Source organism: Humulus lupulus, chromosome 2, assembly GCF_963169125.1.
Source record: "Humulus lupulus chromosome 2, drHumLupu1.1, whole genome shotgun sequence".
Taxonomy (NCBI): Eukaryota; Viridiplantae; Streptophyta; class Magnoliopsida; order Rosales; family Cannabaceae; genus Humulus; species Humulus lupulus.
The window spans coordinates 168894646-168908962 of NC_084794.1; positions in this window are offsets into that span (position 1 = coordinate 168894646).

Genomic DNA, 14317 nt, shown 5'->3' on the forward strand with positions numbered 1-14317 from the left:
CTTCCAGGCGAGGCAAAGGCCATCCTTCAGGAAGTGCATGAGGGTTTTTGCAGAGATCACACTGGGGGGCAAAGCTTGGCCCTAAAGGTCCTGAGGCAAGGATATTACTAGCCCATTCTGTCCAAGGATTCGATCTCGTATGTCAAGAAGTGTCACAAATGCTAGCGGTTTGCCTCAGTTGCCCGAGCTCCCCCAGTCGAGCCGAAGATGATCTCTTCCCCATGGCTGTTTGCAGTTTGGGGGATTGACTTGGTTGGCGCCCTCCCTACTGGAAAAGGCGGGGTCCGCTACGCCGTGGTGGCCATTGACTACTTTACGAAGTGGGCTGAGGCAGAACCTTTGGCAACGATAACTTCCAAAAAAGTCCTCGACTTCGTGGTTAAGAGCATTATCTGCCGATTTGGGCTGCCCAAGAAAATTGTTTCCGACAATGGGACTCAGTTCGATAGCGACCTCTTCACCGAATTTTGCGAAAGGTACGGAATTGTGAAAAGTTTCTCCTCCGTGACCTATCATCAGGCGAATGGCCAGGTCGAGGCTGTCAACAAGACGTTAAAGGCGAGCCTCAAGAAGAGACTAGATGAAGCAAAGGGAGTCTGGCCAGAACAGCTCCCCCAGGTTCTGTGGGCATACCGGACCTCGCATTGGACTCCCACGGGTCATACTCCTTTCTCCTTGACCTTTGGGAGTAAGGCATCCTCCCTGTGGAGATTAAGGTACCTTCGCACAGAGTTCGGGCATACGACCAGGATCGCAACTACGAGCTACTTTGCACTTCCCTTGACTTGGTTGATGAAAGACGAGAAGATTCGCAACTCCATCTCGCGCACTACCAGCAAAAAATCACTCGCTATTTCAACTCAAAAGTCAAAAAGCGCACCTTCAGTGTTGGCGACCTGGTCGTCAGAAGAGTTTTCTTAGCAGGTAAGGATCCCAAAGATGGAGTACTGGGACCTAACTGGGAAGGACCATATCAAGTCATCGAGGTCATTAAAGAGGGAACTTATAAACTAGCTCGGTTTAATGGAGGGGCAGTCCCACGAACTTGGAACGCCATCCATTTGAAGAGATATTATCAATGATTCCCTTGTAAGGCCTAAAAGGCCATTTATTATGTATTAAGCAATGAGAATTAACTTTTCATTTATGATTGTACATGTTTACAAGTGTAATCTAAAGTAACCACGAAAGACCCTTTCCCAGTTACTTGTGGGGCATATGGTACCTGGATGTAACCAGGTCGCCTTAAAAGGCTTAGAAGTTAATTCAAATCGATTGATCGTTGTTCTTCTTAAAGAGCACGAAATATTGATAAAAATTAACACGAACTAAGCTGTACCCTGGATATAACAAGGTCATAAAACTTAGAAGTTAATTTAAATCGATTGATCGTTGCTTTTCTTAAAGAGCACGAGATCTTGATAAAAGTTAACACGAACTAAGTTTTCAAATTAAGTTCCTGGATATAACCAGGTCATAAAACTTAGAAGTTAATTTAAATCGATTAATCGTTGTTTTTCTTAAAGAGCACGAGATATTGATAAAAGTTAACACGAACTAAGTTTTCAAATTAAGTTCCTGGATATAACTAGGTCATAAAACTTAGAAGTTAATTTAAATCGATTGATCGTTGTTCTTCTTAAAGAGCACGAGATATTGATAAAAGTTAACACGAACTAAGTTTTCAAATTAAGTTCCTGGATATAACCAGGTCATAAAACTTAGAAGTTAACTTAAATCGATTGATCATTGTTTTTCTTAAAGAGCACGAGATCTTGATAAAAGTTAACACGAACAAAGTTTTCAAATTAAGTTCCTGGATATAACTAGGTCATAAAACTTAGAAGTTAATTTAAATCGATTGATCGTTGTTCTTCTTAAAGAGCACGAGATATTGATAAAAGTTAACACGAACTAAGTTTTCAAATTAAGTTCCTGGATATAACCAGGTCATAAAACTTAGAAGTTAACTTAAATCGATTGATCGTTGTTTTTCTTAAAGAGCATGAGATATTGATAAAAGTTAACACGAACTAAGTTTTCAAATTAAGTTCCTGGAAATAACCAGATCATAAAACTTAGAAGTTAGTTTATTTCGATTGATCGCTGTTTTTCTTAAAGAGCACGAGATATTGATAAAAATTAACGCGAACTAAGTTTTTCAAAATAATAACTAAAGTGCATAAAGACAAAAGGAAATAAATCAATTAAAAATAAAATTGATAGTTAGATTGTCTCGAGGTGGAAACACCTCATGCAAAAGTTACAACAAAAAAAAAAGTAAAGTAAATGATATTAAAGGAAAGGGTGCAAAAGAGGAAGGCCCTAAGCTTCGCCAGGCTGCCCCGTGGAGGTCGCCGTCTCGCCCTCCTGCTCAGCTGCGCCGGAGACTTCCCCGGTCTCGGAAGGTGCTTCTTTTTTTAGGCAAGCTTTAAACCCCTCTAGCAAGGGCTCCCAGACGTCCGCTCCCAAGAAGGAGAAATCACCGTTCGGGTTGTAGACCCAGCTGTGGTAGAGCATGTCCTCCATGGCGGTGCTGGAGGCTGCCTTCTCGGCTTCCAGGACGGCCTTGGCCTCCTCAGCCCCGGCCTTCGCAGTGTCTAGCTCTGCCCGAGCAGCGACAAGGGCGGCTTTGGTTGCCTCGACCTCTTGAAGCTTGGGACGGGCTTCTTCCAGCTTGGCCTGCGCGGCCGCCAGGGCATCCTTAGCCTCCTACAAAGAATTCTGGTGGGTGGCCACAACCGCCTGGTGCTCGCCCCTCATATCCTCGAGCTAGGCCTTGGTCCGGGCTATGCTCCTGTGAAGGGCCAAGGCGCTCTGCAAAAACGGAGAAGCAACTGCCTTAAGAAAAAGAGAAGGGAGAAAGGAAAAACAAGGCAAGGCATGCTAATCAAAGATCACAAAAGGATAAGGTCAGCTTAACGTTAGGGCCATGCCCATGGAAGATTCCAGCACGCCCACCGGGCTCCTTGTCTCGATGGCCCTGAGCTCCCTCTCGTTGAAGCGGTAGAAGTGGCTGACGGCGTAGTTCGCCGTCTCATACACCGTCCCCCAAAAGACATCTGGAATTTTCTCCAGGTCCTGGGGGTCAACCGGGATGCGTACCTCGGGAGGCATAATCGCCGAAGTCCCGAGCTCTGCCCCTGTGTCCCGGACGAAGGCCAGAGCTCGCGGAGGGGGTGGGGGCATGCTCCCCCCTACAGCCGGAGGTGCAGTTTCCTCGATTTGGGCGGCTGGGGGCTGCTCTTTCTCCTTTGCAGGAGACTTGGTTGGGGTCTCGGCGGCTTTCTTCACCATCCAGAGCTTCTTCATTTTGGGCCCAGAGGCCCCAGCTGAGGAGTTCCCCCCGGTGAACACAACCCGCAGATTTTTTCCCCCGGACTGAGACATCTCCTCTGGCAAAACAAATATATGGTTAGTACACAAGTTAGCAGTCATGCAAAAAAAAAAAAAGAGCAAAAGGGAAAAAATGCGAAATTCAAGTATATATATGTACTAAAGGGAATCCTACCCCCCGAGCTAGAGGAAGAGTCTACGGTTACAACCATCGGCCCCGGAGCTTCTTCGGGGGAATCTAAGACAATCACTTCTCGAGCTAGCGCGGGTTCTGGATCCGAGGCTGGCTCAGGACTAGACTCTTCTACGTATTGCCTAAGTCCTGGATCTACGGTACCCTCCCGGAGTGACGGCCATGACCGAAGGTTAGTCCCATACTCCTCGAATAGGACCGACCTAAAAGCTAGGGTGTTGTCTACAACTATGGTCCCCCTAGGGCGGCTACTTTCGTAGTCCAGCAGGAGCTGGTCGACGCAGTGGAGCAGGGTTTCATCTAAGTCTGAGTCACTTCGATGGCGATGGACGATCTGTATGGGATTGAACCTAGCTAGCCGAGGGTCTACAGTGGCCATATCTAAGTTCCTAAACGTATAAGGGTTACCTTGGCCGGAGGGACCTGCAGATGCTCCGGACCGGATCCTCTCCTCGTCCGTTCTTTGGGCGACCTCCAACGCCCGTTCCCTCGTCCTCACAAGGGGCACCTCGTCCTCCTCATCTTCATCCCCCGCGACCTCCTCCACGATGATAGGCCTCGTATCGCGGGCTGGGGGAAGCACTTGGGGCCTCCTCAGGTTCAGAGTCTGGCCTGGGGAGATCAACTTACAGGCCAGCATCGTCTCGTCTGTCACGAGCTGGCGATAGTCCTTTTCACTGGGGAGCAAGCCCGCCAGTGTCTCGTACTGGCTCCCGAGGATCACAGACTTCTCTGTCCTCGCGAAGATAGCTGCAGAGTTAAGCTAAGTCAGAAATGGATACAGGAGGAGCTAAACGATACTTAACTTACGAGCTAAAGTTGAAAGGCACTTATGAGGACGGTTGAAGTAGTGCAGCTTGCAGTTTCGAAACCCCGTCGACATAAAGAATTGAACTTTGAAGTCGTTGGGGTGGCTGGGCAGCTCGATGACCACAGCCGTGTTGGGGAACCGGGTTAAGTAATAAAACCCGTCACCTCACCCCCGCTGCTCCGACCTGGCCTTAAGGCAGAAGAAATTTAGAATGTCCGCAGGAGTGGGGACCTCCCACTCCTGTTTCAAAAACAAGTATCTTAACCCCGCCAACAAACGATAAGAGTTGGGGGGGAGCTGGAATGGGGCCAACCTCACGTAGTTGAGGAAATCGGCGAAGTACTGGTCCAACGGGAGGAAGGCCCCCGCCTTGAAATGTTCGTCGCTCTAGGCCGAGAACACCTCATCAAGCGGTGCGCAGCTCCGCTCACCTTCTAAGGGAGGTCGGGCAACAACGGTTCCCCTCCCCAGCTCGATGTTGTGGGAGAGGAATATTTTGTTTACCCTCGCCTGGTCCGTGATCTTCGAGATGATCCTCTCCGCCTCAAAGAATGTGTCGGGGGCCACCTCGAGCTCCCATTCCACTGCTGGCCCGAAGTTGGGAATCGAGGATTCAGCCATCACCTCATTTCCCTTGTTTTGTTGGGATGGCGAGCTGCCTACGGACTTCTTGGGAGCATTCTTCTTGGGTCCCATCTAGTTGCCTAGCGAACAAAAAGAAGAAATTTTAGAAGAAGGCGACCTGAAAATGGAGAAAAATCTGAATGTGTTCCCTTGACACGAGCTGAGGTAAGCCCAGCCCGTGGAGAGTGAGATCACGCGGTTCTGTGAACACGCGCCTGTGCTCCCAACAGATCCCCGATTACTCAGAATTCGTGTGTCAGGAGGGTCAGGATAGAATTTGCCTTGGAAGGAAAGTTTCCATAGGCAATAGAGGCAAAACCGCCTGTTAAGCGTGTCCCCTAAGCTACCCGGTTTTGCATCCAAAGTACTGGGTATTTTAAACAAGCATACCTAAAATCCTACCCAGAAAGTTTCCCCAGAAAACGCACTAAGGCTCCTAAATGGTTTTCTACTGCAGACGATACCCTAACCTAAAAGGCTTTTACCCTTCATGCCCACAAAAAACCAACAAAACCCTGCATGTGGCTACAGTAAATATTTACCTAAGCTACAGTGAAAAATAATTTCAAAACATGCACAGTCAGGAGACTTACTGAATGTTCTGGTTGAGAAGAGGATGAAGGGATCGCCTGGGTTGGGGCTTTGTCAGAGTAGTTGATTCCAAAGCTTCGAAGGAGCCCTTACACCTGAACTTCTTGAGTGCTGGGAATGGCAGCTGGATAGAAGAGGGTTTCTTCTTTTGAAAATGAAGAGAGAAGAAGAAGAAAATTTCTGAAAAATTTCAAATGAACGGGTGGCCCATGCGTAAGGTGGCCACCCCTTTTATATACGTGAAGGGCCACGTGAGGAGGACCGTTGGATTTACCTGATGTGGGATCCAAGGCCCTCCACTTGAAAGACGAAACGACGACTGAGTATAGGCTAGGCCATTAAATGCGGTTCTCGGAAGACGTACTGTCACCAACCACGATGTTTCACGTATTCGGCGCCTGCGTAGAATGTGGAATATGAAGAGTTCATGAGGAAGCCTAAAAGCCCCTACTGTGGCCCTATGCGACTTCGTGTACCACGAGTAGGGGCTTGGGGGGCAAATGTACGCCCTGGTTTTCCCACGGGCTGTTAGCAAGCTGAGATACGGCCTGATCATGAGATACGGCCTAATCATGTCTGCCACGTGGACATCCCCAAGACCAGAGCTGCCATCGAAAGATCCCACCTCCTCAACTTGAGGTAACCTAAGGGTTCGCCAAGATTAGACTGAGTTTGGACTTTGAAGGCCACAGGTCGAGGGAAGCATCCAGCTCGTGGTACGAGCTAGAGTTGGAGGCTGTGACCCCTTATAAAGTCAACCACGCAAGGTAAACGTGCATATATCAGACATCACGTGTTTGATATATCCCTGACTTTTCGGACAGGCAGCATGAACGTGCGTATTCAGACACCCACGACTGGGTTGGGCCGTGCGGCCCATTATCCCCTTACCTATTGATTAGACCACACTTATGTGTCAGGTTTTAGGAATTAATCATGAAAGTCACAGAGTTGACATGATAGGTAAGAAGGTCACGGGATGACCTTCTTACCAACTCCCAGGTGCCCTCTCCTATAAATATGGAGACCCTGGGAGTTACAAAGGGTTGGACTCTATCGTGTAAGAAATACCCTGTAAAAGAATACCAAGCATATAGCAATAATACTGACTGGTGAAGTAGAAGGATTTTAACCTTTGAACCATCTAAAAACGTAGTTGTGTCACCAGCCCATTTCTAAAAAGATCATTCATCTATTTCGGTTCAACATAAGCACTAATCCCTTCCTCTTATTTTCTTAATTACCTGTTGGCGAAGAACCGCGTCAACAGCAACCATATTCAAACCTCGCGCCTGGTACTCTCCCAGAACCCGATTCACCACCAGCTGAGAATCACTATAGATGTCAAGCACTTTTATGTTCATATCCTTGGCTAACCGCAATCCAGCGAGTAATGCTTCATATTCGGCCTCATTATTAGAAGTAGTGAAGTCAAATCTGATTGCACAGTGAAATCGATGCCCTTCCAGCGTTATCAATATCACTCCTGCTCCTACGTGGGATTTGTTGGATGAACCATCTGTGAATAACTTCCACGAGGGTGCTTGTATTTGACACTCAGATTCGCTGGGCTCTTCAGTTTGCTCGCCGCCCGCGAGCTCTGTGAATTCGGCGATGAAGTCATCCAAGGCTTGTCCTTTTATCGCTGCTCACGGCAAGTAAGATATGTCGAACTGCCTGAGTTCGAATGCCCACTTTAGCAATCTACCTGCAGCCTCTGGCTTTTGCAGGACTTGTCAGAGAGGGTGTTCGGTCAAGACCGTAATTGAATGAGCTTGGAAGTAAGGTCGCAACTTCCTAGAGGCCAAAACTAGGCAGTAGGCTAGCTTCTCGATGGGCGAGTACCGCTGTTCTACTCCAATCAGCCTTTTGCTCACGTAGTAGACAGCCTTCTGCACGCCTTCTTCTTCTCTTACTAGAACAACACTAGCAGCGTACTCCGTGATTGCCAGGTAGATGAACAAAGTTTCTTTATCGATCGGCTTTGACAGGATGGGTGGTTGCGCCATATGTGTTTTTAGTGCTTGAAAGGCATGTTCGCACTTATCTGTCCATTCAAATTTCTAATTGCCTCTTAGTAGATTGAAAAACGGGACACACTTGTCTGTCGATTTCGAAATGAATCTACTGAGAGCATAAATCCTCCCAGTCAGGCTTTGAACATCTTTAATCTTTACTGGCGACTTCATCTCGATCAGGGCTTTTATTTTCTCGGGATTGGCTTCAATTCCTCTTGAGTTAACTATAAATCCCAAGAACTTCCTTGATCCTACTCCGAAAGAGCATTTAAGGGGATTTAAATTCATCCGATATTTATTCAGGACGTTGAAGCATTCCTGCAAATCCCATACATGCCCTTCTGCTTTCTTTGACTTAACCAGCATGTCGTCGACGTAAACCTCCATGTTTGTGCCGATCAGCTCCTTGAACATGTGGTTGACGAGTCTCTGGTAAGTCGCACCAACGTTTTTCAAACCGAAGGGCATCACCTTATAATAGTACAGCCTTGTATCAGTCCGGAAGCTAGTGTGATCCTCATCAGGGGATGCATACTAATTTGATTATACCTGGAGTACACATCCATGAATGAGAGGATCTCATGCCCTGCAGTGGCATCGACCAGCTGGTCGATCCTCGGGAGTAGGAAACAGTCTTTGGGGCAGGCTTTATTTAGGTCTGTAAAATCCACGCACGTATGCCACTTACCATTCGGCTTAGGCACTAGTACGGGATTAGAGACCCACAATGGATAAAACGCCACCCTGATGAACCCATTCTCCTTCAGCTTCTCGACTTCCTCTTTCAAGGCCTTTGATCTATCTTTGTCGAGCAGCCTTCCTTTTTGTTGCACTGGTGGAAAGCTTTTGTCGATGTTTAAGACATGGCTGATGACTACAGGATCTATCCCGACCATGTCTTTGTGCGACCAGGCGAAGACCTCCTGGTTCCTCCTTAAGAACTCCACCAGTGCTTGTTTCATTGTTGTCTCTAAGTTTTTACCGACTTTCACAACTCTGGTTGGATTTTCCTCATTGAGTTGGACCTCTTCAAGGTCCTTGATGGGTCCCACTTCTTCTTCAAAATCCCCAAAGCGAGGATCTAAGTCTCTATCCTCACTTTGGGCAACGCCCTATTTGGTGAGATTATCACCCGAGCGGGCCTGAACATTAGTTGCCATTTGCAACTCCTTTCCAATGGCATCTCTCAATACACCCTTCTTTGCCTTGTTGATCGAGGCGTTGTAGCACTCCCTTGCTTCCCTATAGTTTCCCAACACGCATCTTACCCCTGCGTCCGTTGGGAATTTCATAGCGAGGTGCCATATAGAGGTAACAGCTCGTAGGTCGACCAAGATTGGTCTCCCTATCACAGCGTTGTATGCCGAAGGACAATCAACTACTATAAAATTAGTGAGTAATGTCCTATTAGCAGGTGCAGTGCCTGCTATGACTGGGAGTCTAATCGACCATGTCAAGGCGAGCCCTTCTCCGGAAAAACCATAAATGGTTTGATTGCATGGCTCCATGTCTTTTACGGACAACTTCATTCTTTTCAGCGAAGACTTGTATAGGATGTTGATCGAACTTCCTGTATCAACCAACACCCTTTTCACCATCATGTTTGCAATCTGTACGTCCACGACCTGCGGATCGGAGTGTGGGAATCGCACGTGCTGGGCGTCGTCATCAGAGAAGGTGATCAGTTCCTCCTTTGTTCGAGCCTTTTTTGGTGCTCGATCCTCAACACTCATCATCTCAATGTCCTGGTCATGGCGCAGGGTTCGAGTATATCGTTCCCTTGCTTTTCCACTATCTCCTGCAAGATGTGGACCTCCGCAGATGGTGAGTAGGGTACCTGCCACGGGAGCTAGCTGTAAAGGTGGCGAGCGTTGGCGTGCAGGCGCCGACTCGTTGCCACCTTGAGCTTCTCATTGAGAACCGCCCGCGGCTCATACATATCTTCTTAAATGTCCCTGCCTTATCAGGAACTCAATTTCGTCCTTCAGTTGGTTACATTCATTAGTATCGTGCCCGTAGTCGTTGTGAAAATGACAAACCTTTGTTGCATCTCTCTTGGAGATATCTTTCCTTATAGGTGCGGGTCGTTTGTAGGGCACACTTGATCTGGTCGCCTGGTAGACCTCGGCCTGGCTTTCAACAAAGGCAGTGTAGTTGGTGAATACCGGTTCATACCAATTACCTTTGGGGCGCTTGCTCTCGGAGGTCGAGGGTTCGTTGCTCACCCACTTTCCACCATTCTTACCATTGCCATTCCTGTTGCCTTTGTCATTGCCATTGGGCTTTGACCCGTTGGTGACTTTGGCGGGTTCTTCCTTGGGCCCCTTGTCTTTTGCTGGAGATTTCCCTTCGTTGGCAATCGCGTCCTCGAGCTTGATGTATCGATCAGCTCGATCTAAGAACTCTTGGGTACTTTTAACCCCATGCTTTCTGAGGCTGCTCCAGAGGGGTGAATGGCGTCTAACCCCAGCAGTTAGGGCCATCATCTTACCTTCATTTCCCACAGTCTTGGCTCCAGCGGCAGCTCGCATGAAGCGTTGAACGTATTCATTCAAGGGTTCCCCCTTTTTCTGGCGTATCTCGACCAGTTGGTTCGCCTCAGTGGGGTGCACACGACCCGCATAGAACTATCCGTAAAACTCCTTCACGAACATTTCCCAGAATACTATACTCGCAGGAGGGAACTTAGAGAACCATTCCTGGGCGGCATCAGAAAGTGTTGCTAGGAAGATCCTGCAGCGAGCGTCTTCAGAGACTTTCTGAATGTCAATTTGTATCTCAAACTTGTTGACATGAGATACTGGATCTCCATACCCGTCGAAATTCGGCAGTGTTGGCATCTTGAACTTACTGGGGGTTTCAGCCACAGCAATCCTCTGTACGAAGGGGGTGTCTCTCCTCCGATCGTACTCAATGTGGGATGTTCACCCCCCGACCAGCTGCTGCACAGCCTGGTTCAGGAGCCTGAACAACTTCTGGGATTGTTGGGGCCTCTGGTGCTGGGGGAATGTACTCATCATGCCTTTCTCAGTGGTTGTTAAGTACATCCCTCAAATCATCGTCTCTTTTTTGCTGCTCGCTGGCTCCGAGCCAACTAAAGACGTTATGACCTGCTGGTTGGTCTTCTCTAGGTGGGGGGTTCCTGCCTCCACCTCCCTCTTCGTTCCTCCAACCAGCATTTCCTCTGCCAGAGTCGGCTTCATTGTAGTCGTGGCCATCACTGAATCATGGCTGGCTATGGTGCGACCAACTATTCCCTCTGTTGCCTCCTTGGGCTGGCATTTCCCGAGTGTTAGGGGGAGGCCTGCGCTAGTCGATGGGTCCCTGTGCATTGTTATGCCGTGGGGGGCCCTTAACCGCAGAGCCTGTCTCTGAATTCCTCCTGTTGGCAGAAGGACACTGCCCCCTGTTCAGTGGATGCGGCTCTTCATCCCCTGGGCGTCTAGGGCTGTGAGGTGGTTGCTCGACCCTATTCAGCCTCAGGCGCGGGGGATTGCCTTGACCAGCCGGAGATGGAGGCTGCTGCTCAGGATCCTTAGGTGGGACATCCTCCTGAGCCATAGGTGGCTGCTCCGGCCTCTGAGGGCTTACTGGCTGGAGCGGAGGACTAGGATTGGGACCCCTTTAAGGTGGCCCGTTTGGTGGCTGGTCTGGCTGGGAGGCTAGCGCAGCCTGATTCCTAGCCTGCTGGATGGCTGCTTCAAGGACGGCCATGGCATCCCTCTGTCGATGGTCCATCTTAGCCTGCTGCTCACTCAGCTCCTGATGCTAGCGTTCTATTTCCCTTTGTTGCGATGCCATTATCTCTACAGCATTCTCTTGATTGGCCCTCAGATTGGCCAACTCATCCTGCAACACCCCTAGCGTTGCCTTCAAGGTTTCAGAATCTAACTCCTCCTCATCAAACTCCAAATGAGGTTCGTCTTCAGCCACATTTTGGGGAGGAGGCTGGGATGATGCAGCGGCAGCAGCCTGTCCGGTCTTCTTGGAAGTTTTTTCCATTAGATTCTTTCGCAAGCTCTCAATGAAAGCACCAGAATGTTGACCCTCGTTTTGGCCAACGACGCGGAGTCAAATAAATGACAGGAAAATAATACGATGCTTGAGAATACAATCTAATGGAAAGTAAAGAACACTAAGAATTATAGTGGTTCAGCCCCAGTGATTGGTAATGACCTACGTCCACTTGATACTATTATTAATGTTGAGCTTCAAAGGTGTGATCAAAGAACTAGGGTTCCTGAGTTTCACAGACCTTAGAAGGAGAAACAATACAGACGATGTATAATAACAATACAATTCGGAAAAAGATCCAAAGATCCTCCCTTGAGCTATTTCTTGTATATTTATAGGCTCAAGGAGGGTTACATGAGTCAATTAATCATATCTTTCCCCAATAAACGGATATTCAGGTTATAATGAAGAGATATTCTCGGATATCATTACAGCTATACAAATTTATACATAAATAAATGGAGTATACGACCAGGCTGGTCGTATATAAAACTTGAACGCCACATATGGAAGTATCTCTGGTCGATAGGCGAGCAGCATCTCTGCCACATGTCGGCCACGTGTTGAAAATTCTTGCCACGTCATCCGCAACTATTTTTTGGATAAACAGCAACTATAAGCCCAAGCGACATAAAAATATTGGGGTTTGCTATCTAAGCAACTATAAGCCTCAAATGACTACAAGACATATTTACATATATATATATATATCATAGCATAAAACATATCATAACAATAACATATAAACACATAAAATCTATCATATTTTCCTTACCAAAAACCAGGATATGAAGACAAGAACGGGGTTGGAACACTCCTAAAAACCAACAGTAAGAATTGTGAGTTTCTAAAGAAAATAGATGAAAAGAAAACTAAACCATCAAAGAAGAAACTTACCGAGAAGAACTTTAAGTTTTCAAGAAACTTAAACACCTAACTAAGAATCATAAACAAGAGTTAAGATCTGAAAATAAAATAAAATAAAACTAAAGATCCATAAAGAACTGAACTTAAGGATAAGAATACCTTGAATGATCTTATGAATTGATCTAAACCACGATACCAAAATCTCACTATATCTCCCTTCCCAAGTGTTTAGAAAATCTTAGAATGAATAAGTTTTTAACCCAAAAACCCAACTGTTTCTCTCTATTGTAACCTTAGCAACTTGGAGGCTCTGAAGACTACTTGAAGAATGAAGAAAATGGCTGAGTACTAGGTCCTATTTATAGAGTTCAAGAAGTGAAACTAACCCATTTTAATTTGAATAAATAAATGAATATAAAATGAAAAATATTTGAATTTTCATTCAGCAGATGCCCAGAACTCGGTCAAAATCGTTCAAAGGCAGGTCCAAGTGGTTAAGGCTGTTTTTAAATTTAAAAACCCTCAATATTCAAAAATGTAGCACCAGGGGTGATATATCGCCTACCCTGAGCGATATATTGCCTATACCACTTTCTCGAGCCCTGTTCGTTCGTTCATGCGAAGTCAACGTGTTTTCTGTATCTTCCGTAGGCGATATATCGGCCTCTATAATTGTGATATATCAGCATACATTGATATATTAAACACGTATTTGCACTTTTTCAGCATATTTTTAATTGATTAAACAGCTTTGACTGAGTCTAAACGTGAAAACAGCAGGTGCTAGAAGGTTCTAGAGCTTCTAGATTCTTCTTTTATTTAAACTATTCATATAAATATTTATATCCTTAACTAACATGATTATGACAAGTGTCACATTCTTAATAATTCTATCTAAACCTTAGGTTATAATAAATATATTTCTAGGACCAGCAATATAAATCAAACCTTATGTTATAATTAATATTTCTAAACTATAGGTTAAACTTATAAAATCCATAACTGTTGCTATGAGTTTCCAACTAAGTCCCGGTGTGAACCAAAATCCATGAAATCTTATATACTACAAACTATACTAACTACTACTACTATCTAGCTAGCTAAGTAAATATTCTGGGACACTACAAGAAAGATGCTCATCTTGGAGGTTGGAGCTGGTCGCCTGTTGTGGCCTAAAACAACAAAGTATGTGAACAGAGTAAGCATACAACTAAGGATGCGAACAGACAACTTTACTAAAGGAAAATGATCAGACACCTACTAGTGTCATTGAATGATTTATGCTTGGACTCAATGTCATTGGTCAAAAAGTATTGACTAAAATAACGACTAGGATTGGAAACACCACTTCTGAGGACTTCTCCACCATAATAACTACACAAGTGATATAATTCATCATAACCCAATACGCAATTAGACTTTATGTTGAAGAAGTAATGAATTTCCAAAGCATCCGGTGGAGGCTAATCCAACACTCTATATAAATTGTGTAGCAGGATTAATAGTCTGTAACTATTCGACATCAATTGAAACGGGGCTATTCTGAAATAATCACATATTCGCACAAAATATTTGTGAAGAAAAACGACAACACTTACTTGGCAATGCATGGGACTCAAAGCAGCATATCCATATGGTGAAGTGTCTGCTCGCTCATCATTAACAGGGAGTTTAAGTCCAAGCTCGCCAATGAGTCCATATCTATCTATTATATGGGAAAGATCACTAGCAAAAAGAGTGGATTTCAGTGCCACGAAACTTTCTAAACAAAAGACTTTCTCGAGCTCTTTTTCAGTGTAATCAACATCCTTCCTCTTGATTTCTTTTAAGACATGGACCTAGTCGCACATCAGAAGCAAATAA